The following is a 21,525-nucleotide window of genomic DNA, read 5'->3' as shown; positions in this document are numbered from 1 at the left end:
CCACTGAGTGAGGCCACTAAGATTGCTTGCACATATTCCTTTGTTTCATGTTTAGACCAGCCACATTTCCTTTTCTCTTCCCGATTTGAACCCACAAACATTAGTTTGGTGTCTATGGTGAATGATTCTGATGGGGAAATGAAAAAGAATGCACATGTAAACTCCCCGGCGTATGCATTATATGAATTATGGACTCACTGGATGCAGCCACAGTGTTCAGAATAACAAGTCTCTCTACTACGTATCATGATTCTCCTTCTCAGAGTAGTCTGCTTCAGCATAGCCCCATTCTTACATGGTATATTATGGAACTGTTGGATGTAGATGCAGCTAATAAAATAATATCCTCCTGCCCCGCAGTCACTGTGTCCCTATCTATTGTAGTAAGGTGGTTGGTGATCACAGATAGGCTTTCTCTGTGGTGGCATCCCATGTGTAGAATGCCCTTCTCTCTGAAAGCTTGACTGGCACCTTATCTGTTCTGGGTAGCCCATTCCTAAGGGGAGGGAGTGTTACGCTGGCAGCCAGAGCAGCGCTGCCATGCTGCCTCTTCAGAGGCTTTCCGGCTGCCGGAAAGAAATTTAACTTCTTTTAAAAAGAAAAAAAAAAGGAAAATGCACCCATAGACTTCAACAGGGCTACAGCACCCAAAAAGATGTTGTAGCTACGCCTCTGCAAGAAGTGGCGTTCCCAGGGCGAAAGGGGCTAGGAAGCTGCCTAAAGGCAGCTCCACCCCCAGGATACTGGTGCGGGGACTTGCTCAACTGGATCGCAGTGTTCGCATGGATCGTTCTACAAGGCCATTGGATTGGAGATAATGGGGCATAGAGGTGCTGTGATGAAAGTCCCATTCTTCTGAAAACTGTTTGAGAGGGGAAAACTGAGGGGCATTGTCACTAAAGTGTTCACTTGGAATTTCATGCCTTGCAAACACCGTTTTCAAGCTGAAGTCTTTTACATCACCTACTTGCCTGGTTCCTTTAACTGAAGAAGCCAGGGATTGAACCTGGGACCTTCTGCACATCAAGCAGATGCTCTACCACTGAGCCAGAGCCTCTCTCCAATGGCTACTTTCACCTTTAAGTCTCATGTAATTAATGTCCATATCATTTATTGATATGGACATTAATTTATTGGCTTACAGTTTTCAAGTACCACATGCAGTACCATCTGCTTGTTTTACAGTGTGCATCATTGATTTCTTCAGATCTAAAAAACTAGTATCTTCACATACAGGCTCTGATCTCTTAAAAATGGACAAATACCATGTATCAGTTGCTCCCTACCCCCTTGTGTTCACTTAAAAAATAAAATAAAACCCGTCACATTTTCTAGTGTACAGCTTCAGCACTGAAGGCTAGAAATTGGTGAAGGGTGGTGAACGTGGACATTTTGGAATGCTAAAAGGAACTTGTGGAGTCAGACTAGGGTTGCCAGGTCCCTCTTCACCACTGGCGGGAGGTTTTTGGGGCGGAGCCTGAGGAGGGTGGGGTTTGGGAGGGGAGGAACTTCAATGCCATAGAGTCCAATGGCCAAAGCGGCCATTTTCTCCAGGTGAACTGATCTCTGTTGGCTGGAGATCCGTTGAAATAGCAGATCTCCTGCTACTACCTGGAGGTTGGCAACCCTAAGTCAGACATTCCCTGGCCATACATTGATTGACCTACTCTGTAATGAGAATGTGGTTTCCCTGTAATTCTGGGTCAGAGATTATATGTGCAGGGCACTGTTCAGTTTCCTAGGCCATGTTGCGAAGCAAGAATCCATTTACTGAAGTGCCACTTCTGATACGACCACCAGAGCGATCCATTTCCTGTCTGCATTCGGCCCAATAGAAAGAAAATGTGGCCAATGTCTAGACCTGGACTGGTGAAGGCTGTCACCGAATGGGCTAATACTGAAATTAAGAATGGCATGCAGTTTGTGAACAGGCCACATTTAGGGTCCCAAGCTGAATAATGAATCATTGCTTAGGCAATGATTTAAAAAAATGCAACGGGAATTTACCAAGCCGTTGCCAAATTACTGTTTGAAAAGGTGGGTCCCTTCCAGTCGCTTCAACAATTCTGTTTTTAGCAAATGGAAGAAAGACTACAGTGGGGGAGGGGGGAAAGGCTCAAGTAGTTAAGCCTTTCTCTAAATGAAACCGTTTCACATACTCCCCCCCCCCATTTACCCATTCAAGTGGCATATGAGAAAAATAGCTTGTGGGTCCTGACTGGAGCCATGAGGGATGAGAGGATGCACATGGCCTGCCGATCTTCACTAAGGGCTCCTTTGTTCCCCCAACTCCCGGGGGCGCATGTTCAGTGTGAGGCAATGACAGTTTTTGTTATCAGACAGACATATCGGTATCAGCGTCAATCGCTCCTTTTTCAAAAAAACATTATTTCTCATGATGGTCTCTTTCTCAGAAAATTCAGATTTAAAGCCGAGGGAGGAAGGGAGGTACGTGTGTGTGGGGTGGTGGGATAACATGTCCTGGCAATCCAGGAGTGACAATCTGTCAATCAGCTCAGAGGCAGTTTTAAACCTACATGTTTAAACTTTAAAGAAACACTTTGCTCTCTTTGCAAGTTCCTTTAGACAGCATAGAGTCGAGAAATATCTCAATACAGTCATTTTAAAAATGGACCATAGATAGGGTTGCCAACCTCCAGGTAGTAGCTGGCGATCTCTTGCTATTACAACTGATCTCCAGCCGATAGATATCAGTTCACCTGGAGAAAATGGCCGCTTTGGCAATTGGACTCTATGGCATTGAAGTCCCTCCCCTCCCCAAACCCTGCCCTCCTCAGGCTCCACCCCAAAAACCTCCCGCCAATGGCAAAGAGGGACCTGGCAAAACTAACCATAGACCATAAAATAAAGGAAAGAAGGGAGGAAAGCACTAACTAATTCGATTCTTCCTTCCTTCCTAACTCAGTGACACATGTGACTTTGTTGGAGCCAATAGGTTATGAGAATCTGATACAGCAGTTTCCAAGATATGCTCCTTAGCATAGACCACTGGGGTAAACCATGTCATTCCTGATTTCTCCAGCTTTGCTGATTTAATGCAGGCCCTGATCTTGAAATTCACACCAGCTCTTTGTCCTCTGGAGTCGCGCAGATAACAAGCTCACTGCATACTTCCTCTTGTACTCCCTCCTCCGCCTGGTTGACCTGCTTTTCCTCAGTTTTAAAATCATTTGCCAGGTCAAAATAAACTTTTCAGAACCTCAATGTGAAAAATGTACCTAACAATTCGATCCTTATAAGTTGGAATTTGGAAGAGAAAGAGCAGCGACACCTAATTAAATTATATCATAAGCAGCTTAACTTGTGGTTTCACCTCCGTTTCTGTTCCCCTTATTTTCCTGGGCCTTTCGATAGCTGGAAGTGAGTTATTAGGTATGCAAATTAATTAGACTTAAGCAGAGAGGAAAAAACAGAGGCTGTTGGGATTTTGACAAGCACAGTGTCATACAAGGTTCAGTTTTTGTAAGACCCAGTCCAGGGATGGTTTGGCTTCATGTCTCATTTTATTCAACCCCATCAAAGTTTTCAGGAACATTGGTCAATATTTCTGGGTTTGGCCTGTCACTGTGAAGGGGTAAAGAAAAAATGAAAGCATTTTCAGATCCTGCAAATCCTCATCTGTCAGATTGTAGTTTGCTAAATCAAAACAGGGGTTAGATTTGAGTGTGCTTTGAATAACTAAATCCAAACTTGGCCTTAAATCATTAAGACAGTATTTGCTACCTTTACTTTCACCTGCTTTTGAATAGCTGGAACTGAGTGATTAATGTGAAAATGGCTATATCCAAGGCAAGAGTTGATACTTTGCTGAATCAGCCATTTAAAAACCAGTGTTTGTCAACATATGATGGGAAGCGCAGGAAAAACAGAGGGGAAGAAGGGCAGAGGGGGAAATATGCTTAAATGACTAACAGAACTAATGTTTCTAGAAGAAATACCCATACAATTCCCAATTGATAAACAGACACTTTGTTAGATGTCTATTCTTCCTAAACACTCAGCCAATAGGCTTTTGAGACAGCTTGTGCAAATAAATAATTAAAACCATTAAAACAAAATAAATCAATAATCTTAATCAAATCAACCAGTTAAAATATCAAATATCAGCAGCAAAACACAAAACTATTAAAACATCATCAATCAGTAGAAAGCAACCAACAAATGCCAACAGAAAAGAGAGTAATAATTTCATAAAAGAATAACCTTCCACTCTCAACAGAATCATCCCTAGGGTTGCCAGGTCTGCCACTGGTGGGAAGTTTTTGGGTTGGAGCCTGAGGAAGGCGGGGTTTGGGGAGGTGAGGGACTTCAATGCCATAGAGTCCAATTGCCAAAGAGGCAGGAGATCTCCAGCCACTACCTGGAAGTTTATTTTAGTTTTGAAATTTATTTTAGTTTTGAATGTTGTTGTGAATATAATGATTTTGAAATAGTCTTGTGTGTGATGTAACATGGTCTTATTTCAGTTGTGAATATATTGAGCCACGTGCTGTTTCTCTATACAGTTACTACCTGGAAGTTGGCAACCTTAGTCATCCCATATCAGCTGAACACCTGAGTAAACAAAAGCATTTTCACTTTGCCAATCCTATAAGGAGAAATAGTGTTTCTGGAGTAAACTAGGTTGTTGTTTTTTTTTGGGGGGGGATGTTGCTTGGCTTTGCATTTTTATAAAGGAACAATGAGATTTCAGAAATACTTGGTTGGATCCTGTACAGCCTGTGCGGAGTGGCACTCAAACAATAGAACTTTCTTGCCCTTCCCTTCCTGAAACCTCCTGTACTTCCTGAGGTACAACTCCTGAGTGATGATAGACCCTCAGGTAGGGAGACCTTCCAACATCCTCCTACAGATGCTTGGCCAGGGGGTGGGAGGAAAATGCCCAGGAAAACCAGTGTCACACCAGTGGCTGTACCATATAGTTTTGGGTGAATCCTAGGATTGTGTCTGCATGGTGACGACACCTCCAGGATTTTGCTGGAAGTGCCATTGTGCCATTGGTGTGATACTGATTTTCCTGGCCATTTTTACCATAGAGTTTTGGGTGAATCCTAGAGCATGTTGCTGTGGTGATGCCATTTCTGGGTATTAGCCAGAAGTGACATCACACTATTCCCCCTGTCACTATTCCAGTGTCACTGGAAAAGACAATAATGCTAGGAAAAGTTGAAGGCAGCAGGAAAAGAGGAAGACCCAACATGAGATGGATTGACTCTATAAAGGAAGCCACGGCCCTCAGTTTGCAAGATGTGAGCAAGGCTGTTAACGATAGGACATTTTGGAGGATATTGATTCATAGAGTCGCCATGAGTTGGAAGCAACCTGACAGCACTTATACACACACTGTAAAGAAAAGTGACTGTATCTCCTTGGCATGCAAATGGTAATTTTAAATGGTTATATATATAATGCTGCATAACCTTGGCTAAACACAATACCAAAAAGCAAGCATAAAAGGAAGTGGCTGTCTAGATTTGTATATCCATTTAGTTTTCTCTGATCCCTTATGGGAGTTCTGTAAAGTATTTGCAGTTGCTAATGTGGCAGGTTCTCATGTGCCATGTCAAAGGGATTTGAGCTGGCATGCTGTATTTGTACCACACACAAAATTGTTATAGGATCACTGGCTTGAGAAGTATCTGTTGCCTTTACAGACACATTGATGATGTAGAATAAATTCCAGCTGGAAGAAAATGTCGACATTTAAGCACTTGAATGGTACAGTTGCATAGCAGAAAGAATTTTAACACTAGGAAAGGTACAAAAAGAAGTGTCACAGGGAAATTTGTGTAGTCGAGTGCTAGTCACTCAATAAGTCAGTCATTCTTCATTGGACAAGCCAAACTGCATGGCAATATTTAAAACATAAGAAGCATCTCTTGCAGCTAAGAGTCAAATTTTTTATATATGTGTATATGTATGAGTTGTAGCCAAAAGTGCCCTTCAACTCATGGAAGAATCTTCTGCTCCCAGAAGGCATGTTTTACTTCTGGAAGGACTCCTTCCATGAACAGAAGTTTCCTTCCTGAGTGGAAAGCACCTTTGGATCTAACTCATAAAACCCTGAATGAATATAAGCGATCCAACTTTTGCAGCTGCATAAGTAAAAGCAGTTATATCTAAATCTTCCCTCCAAAAGAAATGCAATCATTTCTGAAACAGAGCAATTTCAACAAATAATGATGGTCTTTGATTGCAAACATGTAGCGCCATAAGCGGAAGGAAAATAGCTGGTCATGCTGCTTGTACAAGAGGTTGCACAAATTCTGGTTCACTTCCTTCACAGGTAGAGAGGGGAACAGTTATGGATTTAATTTCCTTTTTTCTTGCATAACATTCTAGATGTACAACAAGGTGTAAAGCAGACTTTCTGTGAACACAACCTTCTGCATTCAAAAAGGCACCTTTGGATCCCACACGTAATCTCACGTCTAAACTAATACTTGAATATTGCATTTCCAGTGGTGTGTTTATTCTTAAAAACTGTATGTTGCCTCTCTAGAATCTGCTTGAGGCAACTCATAACTAAAATAACACATACTAACCCAATAAAAAGTCAAACCAATAAAACAATAAAAAACAAGTGACAGCAATAACACAATAAAAACAACAAATACAAGTAAAGGCAATTAAAAAAAATGCCAGGTTATAAAAGCAGTATAAAAAAGAGCAGTCTAAAATTATATTGACAAAACTGTCCTCAGGCTCACAGAAAACCAGAAAACAGCCCAAAAAGACAGAATCACTCCTCCTCCCAGCCCTCAACTCCTCCCCCCACCACCACACACCTGGCTGAAGGTTTTTGGGGCGGAGCCTGAGGAGGGCGGGGTTTGGGGAGGGACTTCAATGCCATAGAGTCCCATTGTCAAAGCAGCTATTTTCTCCAGGTGAACTGATCTCTACCGGCTGGAGATCAGTTGTAATAGCAGGAGATCTCCAGCTAGTACCTGGAGGTTGGCAGCCCTACTGGGGGCCTCGGGATTGAGCTCCAGGCCGACTGCAAGGTAAGCCGCAAGCAGGTGCAGGCAGAGGGAGGGCGTCACGTGCTCAGGCAGAGTGGCGCACACAGCCTCTGGGTGGTGGGGCAGCCTCAATCTCCGAGCGGGCAGCCTCAGTCTCTCACCAATGGCTGCTGCTGCACTGACCCCTGTGCTGCTGCCCCTTCTCTTCCTGTGCCTGAGGTAGCTGTCCCCCTCAGCTCCTAGATCCGGCCCTGGGGGTCAGCATACTACATGCAGTCCTCTTGATACTCCTCTTGACTGAAAAAGGTTGTGATAAACCAGAACGGAGATTTTCAGGCCAATTGATATATTACAAAAAATTGCTACTTTTGCATAATATATGATGATCCCACATGTAGTTGTTTTCCTCATGGCCTGAACATAAAGCTAGGAAGGGAAAATTGCTTCCGGCTTTCAATATGAATGCAATTTAAGGACACACAGTGTAAAAATCATATGATACCATCTACATATGTCTTAACACAGAAGTGCCTTCTGTGTTGGAATTTGTTAACATGTTGAAACAGCCCTTAGATTTATGACCAGCTTTAAGAACAGCCTCAGTTAAGCTTTAAAAAGAAAGAGAGAGAGAGAGAGAGAAAGAATTTCAGTCTGTTAAATCTTTGTCGCCCATGTACAAATGAATCACTCTACCCTTTGCCTCAGGGATTTGACCATGACAAGAAATGAATGAAGAAATCGGAAGAAGAAACATTCGCAGGCTGTAAAGGAAAGGGAAACATGCAGCTTCTTAGGAGGTACTGAATGAATTGTTTTGGATAATATCAGAAAATGAACTAGACTAAACAGAAATGGACCAGTTCATTCAATAAGTGGTCACTTGTTAGGCATAAAGATATAAGAATTTATTTATTTAATCAATCTTATAACCCGCCCTCCCCTGCAGAAGCCGGCCTCAGGGCGGCTCGTGTAACAATAAATATACAATAAAACTTTATAATTGCATAAAACAATAAATTAAACAGCCCTATCGAATAATATTTGGTCACATTATGAGAAGACAAGAGTCACTGGAAAAGACAATCATGCTAGGAAAAGTTGAAGGCAGCAGGAAAAGAGGAAGACCCAACATGAGATGGATTGACTCTATAAAGGAAGCCATGACCCTTGGTTTGCAAGACCTGAGCAAGGCTGTTAAAGATAGGATAGGACAGTGGCGGCAAACCTATGGCATGATGATGATGATGATGATGATGATAAATGTGTGTTGAACTTCTGCGGGGCCAGTTCTCCGATCACCAAGCCCTATTATTCAAAAGCAAAAGTTTTCTCTGCAAAATGTCATCATTGCGTCTCATGATTCCATTTTACTGTGGTTTTTATAATTGCTTGTAACTATCAGCCTATTTGCTATAAACACACTAGTCATAATGTTTCATCATTGTCATCTTAAAAAGCTTCAAATCGATTACATTTTTTATTTCAGCATTAGAATTCTTTTTTTTAAAAAAAAAACCTCAGGCAGTCTCATAACAGCAATTAAATTCTGAATGCATCGGACTGCTTGTTATAAGGGAGATATACAGTTTATATTTAGGGACCAACAGTGCAATCCTAAACAGAGTCACACCCCTTGAAATTCATTGAAACCGATGGTCTTTGAAGAAAGTAACTCTGCTTAGGACTGGCACTGTAGTTTCCAAGGAGCCCAGGGCAACATTCAAGAACACAAGGAATTGAGGAATTATCACAAAGTTTTTGGCCATGTTCCCCTTTTAAATCTTGTTTAAAGGCTAAAAATAGATCCCTTCCAGCTAGGCACTGACAGTAGAATGAAGAAGTAGAAATGCAGTTTATAGATTAATGGTGTGCACATTAATCTATAAACTGTTCACAGGATTTGTAGGGTCTTGTGATTTTATCAGGCCAGTGTGGTATAGTGGTTAGAGTGCTGGACAAAGCTCTTGGAGAACCAAGTTTGAATCCCCACTCTGCCAAGGAAGCCTCTGGGTGACCTTGGGCCAGTCATGCACTCTCGGTAGGGTTGCCAACCTCCAGGTAGTAGCTGGAAATCTCCCACTATGAGAACTGATCTCCAGCTGATAGAGTTCAGTTCACCTGGACAAAAGGGCTGCTTTGGCAATTGGACTCTATGGCATTGAAGTCCCCACCCTCCTCAGCCTTCGCCCCCAAAATCTCCAGGTATTTCCCTGGCAACCCTACCTGCCAGCCTAACCTATCCCATAGGGTTGTTGCTGTGAGGATACAATAGAGACGGGTTGCCAACCTCCAGGTGGTACCTGGAGATCTCCAGGAATTACAACTGAACTCTGAAGGCATCTAGTGCCCCTGGAGAAACAGGCTGATTTGAAGGGTGGACTCTATGGCATTATACTCTGCTGAGGTCCCCTCTCTCCAAACTCCATCTGCCCCAGGCTTCACCCCCAAACTTGCATTTCCGATGTGGAGTTGTCAACAATAGGATGGAAGAACGTTGTAAGTTGCTTTGGGCCCCTGCTGGGGAGAAAAAGAGGTATATATAAATATAAATAAATAAGGGACTGAATTGGCCTGTACACTATTACCTGTACACTATTTCATTAAGTATGCCTGTTATATTGGGTGCTGTGGAACACAGGCAGGATGGTGCTGCTGCAGTCGTCTTGTTTGTGGCTTCCTAGAGGCACCTGGTTGGCCACTGTGTGAACAGACTGCTGTTCATAGGATTCATAGGAGCGGAGGGGCTTTTTTGGAGTCCCAACTGGGAGAGTCTTTGGATACTTAAGTTGGGATAGGAGCCTGGTTCACATATGGAGGGGAATGAAATAGTTAATTAAAGAGATCAATCCCCGGCATCTCCAGTTAAAGGGACTAGGCAAGTAGGTGATGTGAAAGACCTCTGCCTGAGACCCCGGAGAGCCGCTGCCTGTCTGAGTGGACAGTACTGACTTTGATGGACCAAGGGTCTGATTCAGTATAAGGCAGCTTCATGTGACTTGATGGGCCTTGGTCTGATCCTGCAGGGCCTTTCTTATGTTCTTATGTACCAGCAGTAAGTGAACTCAGACTGCTGTCATTCACTCAATAAACATTTCAGATCCAATGTCTTGTGAAATGACCGTGAGTATCCAGCAATTAAACAATAATGTTGCCATAACGGAATGCTGACATTCTGTGAGTTTGACTTAGATTTGTAAGGGCATTTAAGATAGGGTTTGGACATGAAATATCTCACACAGCACTGATCTGTGAGTCAATTATTACTGCAAGCCTTTCCCCCAAGCTGCAGAATCTTTCCTGAAGCCAGACAGACTCTTCTGTCACAGTAATGGAGCCATTAAATGTCAATACACATGTGAATGAGAGGCAATTAGTATTTAAATCACATACAGTAACTCTCTTGTCCAATGTAAAAGAAATGCAGTTACAGTCTGAGACAATTTAAAATGTCACCTTAAAAGAACTGTTTAAAAGACTATTCACAGTGGGTAGCCATGTTAGTCTGTCTGCAGTAGTAGAAACGGGCAAGAGTCCAGTAGCACCTTAAAGACTAACAAAAATATTTTCTGGTAGGGTATGAGCTTTCGTGAGCCACAGCTCACTTCTTCAGATACCCTGCCAGAAAATATTTTTGTTAGTCTTTAAGGTGCTACTGGACTCTTGCCCTGTTTAAAAGACTGACATTTTATGGAGTCACTGCTGTTTTTTTCATTAAGTAGGCATAGGTATCAGTTAGAGTTCATGGTAGTCTTAGATGTCACATTTCCGGGCATGTAGTAGGGTTGCCCCGTGGCACAGAGTGGTAATGCTGCAGTACTGCAGTCCAAGCTCTGCTCACAACCTGAGTTCGATTCCAACAGAAGTCTGTTTCAGGTAGCTGGCTCAAGGTTGACTCAGCCTTCCAACCTTCTGAGATCGGTAAAATGAGTGCCCAGCTTGCTGGGGGTAAAGGAAGATGACTGGGGAAGGCACTGGCAAACCACCCCGCAAACAAAGTCTGCCTAGGAAACGTCAGGATGTGACGTCACCCCATGGGTCAGGAATGACCCGGTGCTTGCACAGGGGACCTTTACCTTTACCTTTTTAGGGGACAAGCCTTGACCTGGATGGACCAGGTTATCCCAATCTTGGCAGATCTCAGCTGCTAAGCAGGATCAGTCCTGGCTAGCACTTGGATGGGAGAGAGACCACCAAGGAAGTCCAGGGTCACTATGCAGAGAAAGGCAATCACAAAACCCCCTCTGTTTATCTCTTGCCTTGAAAACCCTACTGGGTCTCCCTAAGATGGCTGCGATTTGCAGCACTTTCCAAGCTGCCTTCTTAAACAAAGATTATTCTCAGTGGACACTAATGGGCTCTGTGGCAGCTTTTCTTTAAGAACTGCTTGAGATGCAAGTTCTTCACACACACCTGCCCCAGTGGGAGGATTGAGGGAGTTTTTCTTGCCAAGCGATGCACCTGCCAAACAGGAAAAGATCGATTTGGGCTGCAGAGTATCCAAGTGTGTCGGCAAGAAGAGCAGAGCAGCATTAGCTTGTGTGAATGGGGAATGAGAGAAAGAAACAGAGTTGATGTGATGGGGGGAGCGAACTGTGTGTGTGTGTGTGTTAAGTGCCATCAAGTCGCTTCTGACTCATTGCAACCCTATGAATCAAAGTCCTCCAAAATGTCCTATCTTTGACTTTGACAAAATGTCTTATCTTTGACATGTGATGGGGGGGGGGTGAACTAGTTTGTCTATAATCAGGGTTACTTGGGATTTGCTCCAGTGCCCTGGTAATTCTGTTTTGCGGCACACATTTGTCATCCGTGTATTATTAGAGACCCCGTCAGCCTTCAGCTTTCTGTCCTCCCAAGGAAAGTGACCTCACAAACTGCCATGCAATTCTTACAAAAGGAAGAAGGCAAAACATTATACATATAGCTAAGAAATTAACAGCCTGACTAGTGTGTCTCCCCAGTGTTTGAGGAAATAATAGGTTCCAGGACTTACCTGGAGCCTGGATTGCAGAGCCCGGGCCGGGAGGGGTCAAAAAGGCAACCCGAGGTTTCAGTTGCCTGGGTGGGGCAGGCACATGGCTTGGGGGGCTGCTGCTGCACGTGTTGGGACACCTGCTGGTCAGGCTGTTTCCAGCCAATCAGAGCAGCCCCTGGTGTTTGAAAAGGCCAATCAGGCGGCCCCTCCATCTTTGCCTGAGTGGGTCGGTGCTGGGGGCGGGACCAGGGAAGTTTTCAGTCTGGTCCGCTCCCTACACATAAAAAGGGAGGGGTTTGGGAGTCCCCCTTCAGTTCGCCGTTCTTCGCCGCTGGAAGAAGGTCGCCGGGACCTTGGGAGCAGGATCGCCTGGGCAAGAACGGCGCGCAGCCCCTCGAACAGCCCGAAGCAAGGAGCGGTGACTCCACCGGGCTGAAATAATAAAAAAAGAGCGAGCAAAAAAAAAAAAATCACTGAGCTGCATAATCACTCTCCCTTGCGTGGGAGCCTAATTTGGCGATATGTCGCCGAAAAAGACCCCAGGGCCAGGAAGGCTCAGGCACCGCTCCCTCGGATGAGGGGCGGGGCTGTCAGGAGATCCTGGGAGCACCTGGCTCCAGGGCGCAAGGGGGATCAGGCTGGAGCTGTAATGCCTGGTCCTTCTGGTGGGTCTGGCCAAAGGGCTACAGCTGTTTCCAGGCCAGCTTCCAGAAAGAGGCGTGGGCAAATACAGGAGGTTCTCACCCCTCAATCATCCCACTCTAATCGCAGGGTTACCCCTGCATCTACTAGTGCATCCTCATCAGGGCTACCATATGCAAGAGATCATATGGAGGAGCAGACTGATTACTCAACTGCTCAGCCGGTCTCAGGTGCAGTCGAAGCTGGCACAAGTGGGGTTACCCCTTCCAGAGGCACTAGACGGGGTCGGGCAGCGGCTAGAAAAAGGAGGGCATCTTCTTCTGTATCAACATCCAGCAGCCCACCTCCTAAGAGAGGGTCACATGGTCGCAGGACAAAGGGGCGCAAAACACATCATCAACCTCGTCGTTCATCCCGTCCGGCTCAAGATGACAGCTCTGATGGTGAGAATTCCTCCAGTTCTAATTCTGGGGTCCTGGACGGGGATTATTGGTTGGCGGCTGCTCATGTGCCAGGGTTGCCCACTTGGGCTATCCGTCGTCGCTCAGCTACAACCAATCCCCCCAGTAAATCTGGTCCAGGGAGGGTATGGGAAGAGGGGAGGAGCTTGTCACGCTCACCAGTGCCCCCTCCTTTCAATGATGATGAAGACCCCCCTGGCATTCACCTCCCTAGGGATCTGAGGGAAGATATTTTAGACGGGTTTTATATTGACCTTTTTGGCCTCATAAAACCTGAGGTTGAAGAAGGGCATAGATCACGAACCTCTTCTAAAGAAAAAAGGAAAGAAAAAGATAAAGGACATACAGTTGATAGAACCTTTGATAAATGGTTGGCCGGATATACCATTTTCATGGGCGTGGTTTCTTCTGCTTACCCAGCACGGGGTTGGCACTTGGCAAATCACTTATTCAATGTGCTTCGGGCTCGAAGCTTGGCCGGAGATGCAGCAGCAATAGACTACGATGAAGCTTTTAGAAAACGGGCATCCCAGAATGAACGGTCTAGATGGGACTTGCTCAATGATAAATTATGGCTAGTTACGGTTGGGCCTAATATCAGGGCAAAAGCTGAATGGGGGAAATGGAATAAGTGGGGAGGGCCTCGCAGAGAGTTCAGCAGACGAGTGGGTTGGGAATACAACTCTGGAAAGTGTTCAAGGGCCAAGTGCCGCTTTAACCATAACTGTGAACTCTGCTCAGGCCCTCACCCTAAACTTAGCTGCACTCGCAGTTCAAGCGGTGCATCTTCCTTTCGGGGTCAGCGACCAACTAGTTCAGCCATTCGAAAGGAGCCTGCCAGCGGGGGAAAATCACACCACAGGTTCAAAACAATAAGGATAGTTTATGCCAATTGGCTCAATCACCCATCAGGTTGAATATTTTGGCAAAACTGCTAAATCGTTATCCAGATAGAAAGGCAGCCAAGTTCATATGGGAAGGCTTTTCCAAAGGGTTCCGGATCCCATTTTTTCTCCCTCGACGTCCCATGGCAGCTGGAAATTTGAAATCTGTGTGCGATCTGCCTGGGGTGGTTGCTCACAAGATAGCTAAGGAATGCCAGCTAGGTCGGATGGCCGGGCCATTCCATAAGCCCCCCATGTTGAATTTAAGAGTCTCACCCCTAGGGGTCGTCCCTAAGAAGGCCCCTGGTGAGTTCAGACTCATCCACCACCTGTCTTACCCCAAAGGTAGTTCAGTTAACGATGCCATTCCTTCAGAACTTTGTTCTGTGCGGTACCAGACCTTTGACCATGCGGTTGGTATCGTCCATTCCTGTGGCCGAGGGGCATTACTCGCAAAATGTGACGTACAGTCAGCCTTTCGGTTGTTACCTGTACATCCTGATGATTCCTGCCTCCTGGGTTTGCAGTTCCAAGGAAAATGGTACGTTGGTAAGGCCATGCCGATGGGATGTGCTGTGGCTTGTGCTGCTTTTGAGTCATTCAGTACCTTTTTGGAATGGGCTCTAAGGGACAGAACGGGCAGCCGACTGGTCGCTCATTACATAGATGATTTTCTGCTGGTGGGTCCGAAGGGTTCGCCTACATGTTCCATGTTATTAGAGAATTTTACAGTGTTAGCTTCAGAGCTGGGTGTCCCCCTGGCACAGGAGAAAACAGAAGGCCCTTCTTCCTGTTTAAAATTCCTGGGCATAGAGATTGATACAGTGTCAGGTACCTCCAGGCTCCCAGAGGACAAACTGCTGGCATTACAGCACTTGCTTGCAGCCATGTTGACAAAGGAGAAGTGCACATTGAAGGAGCTACAGTCTTTAATTGGACACTTGAATTTCGCTTGCCGGGTCATATCACCAGGGCGAGCTTTTTGTGCTAGGTTTTCCAGGGCCACAGTGGGCATTAAGGCTCCTCATCATAGAATTCGATTAACTCGGGAAATCAAAGAAGACATTCACACTTGGCTCCAGTTCCTTGACAGCTTTAATGGTGTATCACTGTGGCAGGCCAGTTGGGTGCCAGGCCGGGACTTCCAAGTGAATTCTGATGCGGCTGGCAGCATCGGTTTTGGTTTATACTGCAGGGGACATTGGTGCGCACAGACTTGGCCTGAACACTGGCAGATCACGGGTCTGGCGAGAGACTTGACGTTTCTGGAGCTGTTTCCATTGGTAGTGGCTGTGGTGATTTGGAAGCAGTTATTTCAGAATACACACATCACTTTCTGGTGTGACAACTTGGCGGTTGTCCACATTGTAAACCATCAAACTTCCAAATCAAGCCGTGTGATGCGGTTGGTGCGCAAATTTGTATTAACCTGTCTTTCTGCTAACTTGTTATTCACTGCTCGCCATATCCCTGGCACTGATAATGGCATTGCAGACTCTTTATCTCGATTACAGCTCGACAGATTCCGGATGTTGGCGCCAGATGCGGATCCCTTTCCAGCAGAATTTCCAGAGGAGCTATGGGCACTTGGCATCGATCCATAATGCATGGGATTTACTTATCAGTTTCTTCATCAACATTTAAGGCATATTCGGCAGCGGCCCGACATTTTCTGGCCTTTTCTTCTAGGTTGGGGGGTCTGGTGTAGGGCTGTCAATTCGGTTCGGCCCGAACTGAAAATCAGCCGAATTTCCCTTGATTCGGCGGTTTTTAGTTCGGACGGATCCGATCTCAAAACTGGCGGGCAACCGGGGGGGCCGAATTCAGCGAGTTCGGGAGTTCGGCGAATAAATTCGGCCAATTCGGCCGTCAGTAAGCAGCATAACCGTCAGTAAGCAGCATTCTCCTCCCCCGGCCAATCGGTGGCCAAGCTGGGTCTTCTTCTGGCCAATCAGTCAGGATTGAGTGCTGGAGGAATCAGCTGATGTGCGGCCGGCCGGGGAAAGAGAGAGAGAGGGGGAAATCCTCATGTGTGTGTGAGGGGGTGCTTGTGCACATTCACTCCTTTCCGTGGCTGCAGGGGGCGCATTTTTGGGGGTACCGACCCCAAACTTTCAGGGGATATTCAGACAGGTTTTTTTAAGAGACCACCCAAGTTTTGTAAACATTGGGTCAGGGGGTCCCGAGATATGGGCTCCCCCCCCTTTTTCTTTCCATGGCTGCAGAGGGCGCATTTTTGGGTGTGCCGACCCCAAACTTTCAGCGGAGCATCAGACTAGGCTTCTTAAGATACCCCCCAAGTTTTGTAAACATTGGGTCAGGGCCCCCCGAGATATGGGCTCCACCCCTTTTTCCTCTCCCCCCTTTTCCATTTTCGTGGCTGCAGGGGGCGCTTTTTTGGGGGTTCAGCCCCCAAACTTTTGTCATAGCTTCAGAGGATCCCTCTTAAGAGACCACCCAAGTTTTGTAAAGATGGGTTCAGTGGGGGCTGAAATATTGGCTCCCCCCCTTTTCTCTTTCCATGGCTGCAGGGGGCGCATTTTTGGGTGTGCCGATCCCAGACTTTCGGCGGAGCTTCAGTCACGGCTTTTTAAGAGACCACCCAAGTTTTGTAAACATTGGGTCAGGGCCCCCCGAGATATGGGCTTTCCCCTTTCCCCTATTGGGATGAATGGATTACCCTCGAGAGATGCATACATATGGATCTTATATTGGATACAAATGGAATCATATTGGATTACCCAGCCTCCCAGCCCCTCCTGCTGGAACAGAAGACAGCCACAGTAAGACCCCTTTGGGGGCTTTAATCTATATTTTTTCTTTTCTGTGTGTGTGTGGGGGGGAAAGCAGAGTCTGTGTGTGTGTGTGGGGAGGGAGCAGTTTCTGTGGGTGGGTGGGGGGAAGCCAAAGGGGGCTTTTGCCGGTTCTGTCTGGGGTGTGTGTTCCCCCTCCAGTCTCTCTCTCCCTGGTTTGAGGGGAGGCTTCATTTTTATTCTTCAGGTTTTTCCTCATTCATAAGATCAGTTAGGTTATTGATGCTTGCTCAAAACTGGTTTTCAAATGGTGACTTAAAGAATGCATCTGCCTGGTCCCAAGTCCAATGCAAAAGGAGACATTCCACCCCCTCCTGCTCATTATGCATAGCTAGCTGCCTCTGTCCCTTTCCATGGTATGCAAACTCCCAGGTGTTAGGTGTTGCTATGCACTGTTGCAAAGGTGTTGCATTGCGTGCTTGTGTTGCTTTGCAGTTGTATTGTTTTGCAAAATTCTTCACACCTGCCCCGCCCTTTGCATATTTGCAAAGGGGTTGCTCTGCAGTTGTGTTGCTTTGCAAAGTTCTTAGCACCTGCCCCGCCCTTGCTCTCATCAGCTGTTTGTCGGGCCGGGAGCTTTGTGCGTGGGCGGCAAGCTCTGCGGAGAGATCCACCTTAAGGGTGGGGGGGACCCCTTTCAGGGCCCATATCTCAGCCCCCCCTGACCCAATATTTACAAAACTTGGGGAGTCTTTCAATATACGTCCTTTGAAGCTCTGCTGAAAGTTTGGGACCTCTAAGCCCAAAAATGCCCCCCCCAGAGCCGCGGAAAGGCGCGGTTGTGTTTTTAATGGCTTTATTCGGCCGAATTTTTTTCCCGAACTTTGAATTCCCGCCGAATTGAACGGATCCGAAGTGGGGGAGTTCGGACTTCGGCACGTACCGAAGCCACAAGGGCCAAATTCGGCCGAATCCGAACTGTACCGAATTTTTTTTTTTTGACAGCCCTAGTCTGGTGTGTTGGCCCGTCAATGAGCACTGGGTCCTGCATTACCTTGCTTATCTTAAGGACAGTGGGCTTGCGGCAAAAACTATGGGAGTACATTTGGCCGCTTTAACATTTTTTAACAGGGCCCACGGGTGTTTTGATCCCAGCTCAGACTACCGGGCCCGGCGTGCAATCATGGGCTGGAAGAGGGGCATGCCTAGTCAGGGTGACTCCCGTCAGCCAGTCACCGTCCACATTCTCAAAGGGTTGCTAGATTCACTTGGGCATCTTTGCTGGTCGGACTTTGAGGTGGTTTTGTTTACTGCAGCATTTACCCTCGCCTTCTATGGTGCTTTGCGCATCAGTGAGATAGTTCCGGGTTCTGGTCATGACACCTCTGACAGGGCCGTACAGGTGGGGGACGTGGGTACTTCTGGTCCCAAATTGGTGATCTCTATTCGTTGTTCAAAAACTGATCAACATGGGACTTCCGGTGGTGCTGCTGGGGAGAGCACTCCATTTCCCCAGGCTGTCCTGGGAGAAATCCAAGTTTGCGTTATTTCTGGGGTACATAGATACCCCAATCCGACCCTTGCAAGTGGGTTGGAAAGCAGGAACTCCCTGCAGCCCGCAAACGCGGTTTGACCTCCTAGGTACTCTGAGGGGGCTTTTTAAGCCCCTCGGAGTCCTGGACGCCGGTCCTGCGAGGGCACTAGGGAAGGACATTGCCAAAACGCAACTTAGGCATCAAGCTCCACCCTCCACCACCTTAATACCAACATAAGGACTACATAAAGAAAAGAACCTCACCTCTTGACACCCAAGTGAGTACAAAAGAACTCTTCGTCTACTTACTGGAAACTTGAACAGACGGGGGGCTGATAAGAATATTTCTGGGACCCCCATTCCTCCTTAATCCGAATTGAAAAAGTTTGATCTGAGTTAGCCATCGGGATTAGCGACAGGAGCCTTATCAATCCGATCAACCTAAACCATAATAAAGAGTCGGAAGGATACCTTTTGATTGACAAGAACTATCACCAATGGGTCCAAGGGAAGGGGAGGGTGATTTTTCTTCTTGATTTTCCGGCGAAGAATATCCTGCCACGTTTGCAGTAAGGGAGCGCCTGGAACGGAAGACCCTCTATAACAACCTATCTATCATCGGAACTAAAATAACAGGAAGTAGTCGTAGGACCGATTACGCGTCGCACTCGAGTTACTTGGAAATCATTCCTGAAGGAACAACCAACGAGAAGAGGCGGTAGAAGGTCCACGGCACTAGCAACTTCCTGTATACTTCCTGATCAGCCCGACCTAGAGCGACCGAAAAAAACTCACTGGTATTTCAAAACTTTAAAACGCAATTCTAGAGCCAATTTCGACTCTTTTCAACCCGAAAAAATTATAAGGCTGATGTTTGAATTATTATCTTTTAATTAGAACTTTAAAGGCCCTGTCTGTGGACATGTATTTTACCAGCTTCTTTTGGCTTAATACATAGCCCTGCCCCTATGAAATCAAAGGGAATTTTACAGAATTCAAACATGGAAAAAAAAATACAGGACATGCTTGCTAAACATTCTGAGGCGACAATTAAACAATTAAAACAGATTTCAACACAGATGGCTCAACTGATTTCAATGATGACGACTCTTGACCAATCATCACAGGTAGGCAATCAGAAGTTGGATCTGGTTATAGAAGACATAAAAGTCTTGAAAATTCAAACGATGACCACAAATACAGACATACAAGCAATGGACTCTTCTGCCCAAAAAGTCATGGAAGAATACAAGGATACAAAGAAGAAGACAGAAGTTCAAGAAAGCAACCAGCCGGCGATAAAGAGATCAGATATACAAGAAATAGACTTTTCATTTAAAAAAGTCATGGAACGACGTGTGGATATAAGGAAGAAGAGAGCAGGTCAAGGAATACAGATTGAAGCCACGATGGAGATGAAGCCCAGAAAGAGTTATTTTTGGATACGTATCCTGTCTGAGGAAATGAGAGAGAACAAAGAAATCCTGTTCCCATACCTGACTGGCATATTTCAGTTACAGAAGGAAGTATTAGACCATGGTTAAAGGATTGACTTAAACATGATTGCTGGATCCAAAGGCTTTGATAGTGTGGACGGGTGGCATGGCTATTAATGATGTAGTGGAATTAAGATTAAGATATCATTTTGGGAATAAAGGGCTAGAAATTCTTGAGAAAAAAGACTGGATTGTTAAAATGTTTGAAGTGGCAGAAATGGCAAAACTCACAGCTATTCTAAATGAAGAAAATGACGTTCGGTTTCTGGGGGAATGGGGGGCGTGGATGCATTATTGTGAATATGAGTTAAAATTGGGAAGAATGGAAGAATATTTTCTAATCTGATCCAGAGGATTATTTTTGGTTTTTTTTATAATGAATAAGCATAATTATATTTACTAACAGATTATGTTTTTTTTTTATACAGGATATTGATAGTTTATTAAGATTAGATTAACTACGACGAGATGAACTTTTTATTAAGAGGAAGATAGAGGTGAAGGGGAAGTCAAAATTTTCCATTTCTTTTTTTTCTTTTTTTTTCTTTATGTTGTTTAATGCAATGGAAAATTTTTAGTATAAAATCCAATAAAATCTATATATTAAAAAAAACTGATCAACATGGTCAGGGGGTTGCTATACAGTTACACGCATCCATGGGGGAGGCCCCGTGCCCTGTGGTTGCCATGCGGCATTATCTAAGGATCCGCCCATTACAGGCTGGGCCATTGTTTGTCCATTGGAACGGCAAATTTTTGACGAGGTATCAATTTATTCAGGTGTTTCGTCGTGGTCTGGGCTTCCTAGGCCTGCCTGTTGGGAATTTTGGGGCACATTCTTTCAGAATTGGGGCCGCCACTACAGCCGCACAGGCTGGACTGTCTGAGGGGGCGATATGGCGTTTGGGGCGTTGGAGATCCCATAGTAATTACTATGTTACTCCCCCCCCCTTTTTGAGTTACAGCACCTCACCGTAAGCAAGTTTGGGTGATCGGGCACAGTATTGTACGTCGAGCCAGAAAATACGTCGCCTTTTCAGGATGGGGAAAAAACCTCGGACTTGATGATGTAGTACAGATTTCTTGGTTTGGTGTAGGCGGGATGTGCTGGGCTGCCTTTATTCCCACAGTGCTTGAAGAAATTCGCCATCATGGTCCGCCCGACGCCCTTGTGGTACAGCTTGGGGAGAACGACCTGACACGCCGGAAAGGGAAGGATGTGTCTGAGGTCGCGTCATCTGACTTCCGGAGGTTGGCGGCGGACTTCCCCAACATGTTACTATGCTGGTCAGACATGTTGGAACGCTTGATCTGGCATGGGGCGCAGAAACCTCATAAAGTTGATTTAGCCCGCCGCAAGGTCACCAAGGCCATTGGCCGTACGGTCCAGGCACTGGGGGGCATGGTTTTTTCCCATTGGGACATCTCGTTCAAGAATGCAGCATTGTTCTTGTGGGACGGTGTCCATCTTTCAGACGGGCACTGATTTATGGTTACTAAGCATTCGGCAGGGGTTAATGGACTGGTTACAACTGTGAGGCATTAGCGGCAGCAGGGCCTGTGAGCCCCTGCTGGTTGGCGGAAAGCATTTGGACTGGATTCAGAAGGGTCTGGAGGCATGGGACCTCCTGGATATATGAGGCATGGGCCACCCCCCAAGGGTTGCTTTGGGGCACATCAGTGAAAATCACTGATGATGCCACCTTTTGGTGGATAGGGAACACCTAGCGGCATACGCCCTGGTGACTTAGGGCCCTGCCACCGGCCTGATGGGGGATAACCCAGCGGGATCGCTGG

The 21,525-nt window shown here is 45.9% G+C and overlaps 1 non-coding gene across 1 annotated transcript; it reads right to left on the bottom strand.

Moving 5' to 3' along the window:
- Positions 1 to 985: 985 nt before the first annotated feature.
- On the bottom strand, positions 986 to 1,062 carry TRNAI-GAU (transfer RNA isoleucine (anticodon GAU)). The gene has a single exon. It is a non-coding gene; the product is annotated as a tRNA-Ile (tRNA).
- Positions 1,063 to 21,525: the final 20,463 nt, after the last annotated feature.

This window comes from Euleptes europaea, chromosome 11 (assembly GCF_029931775.1).
Source record: "Euleptes europaea isolate rEulEur1 chromosome 11, rEulEur1.hap1, whole genome shotgun sequence".
Taxonomy (NCBI): domain Eukaryota; kingdom Metazoa; phylum Chordata; class Lepidosauria; order Squamata; family Sphaerodactylidae; genus Euleptes; species Euleptes europaea.
The sequence above is the reverse complement of the archived record's forward strand: the minus strand, read 5'-3'. Positions and strand labels throughout refer to the sequence as shown.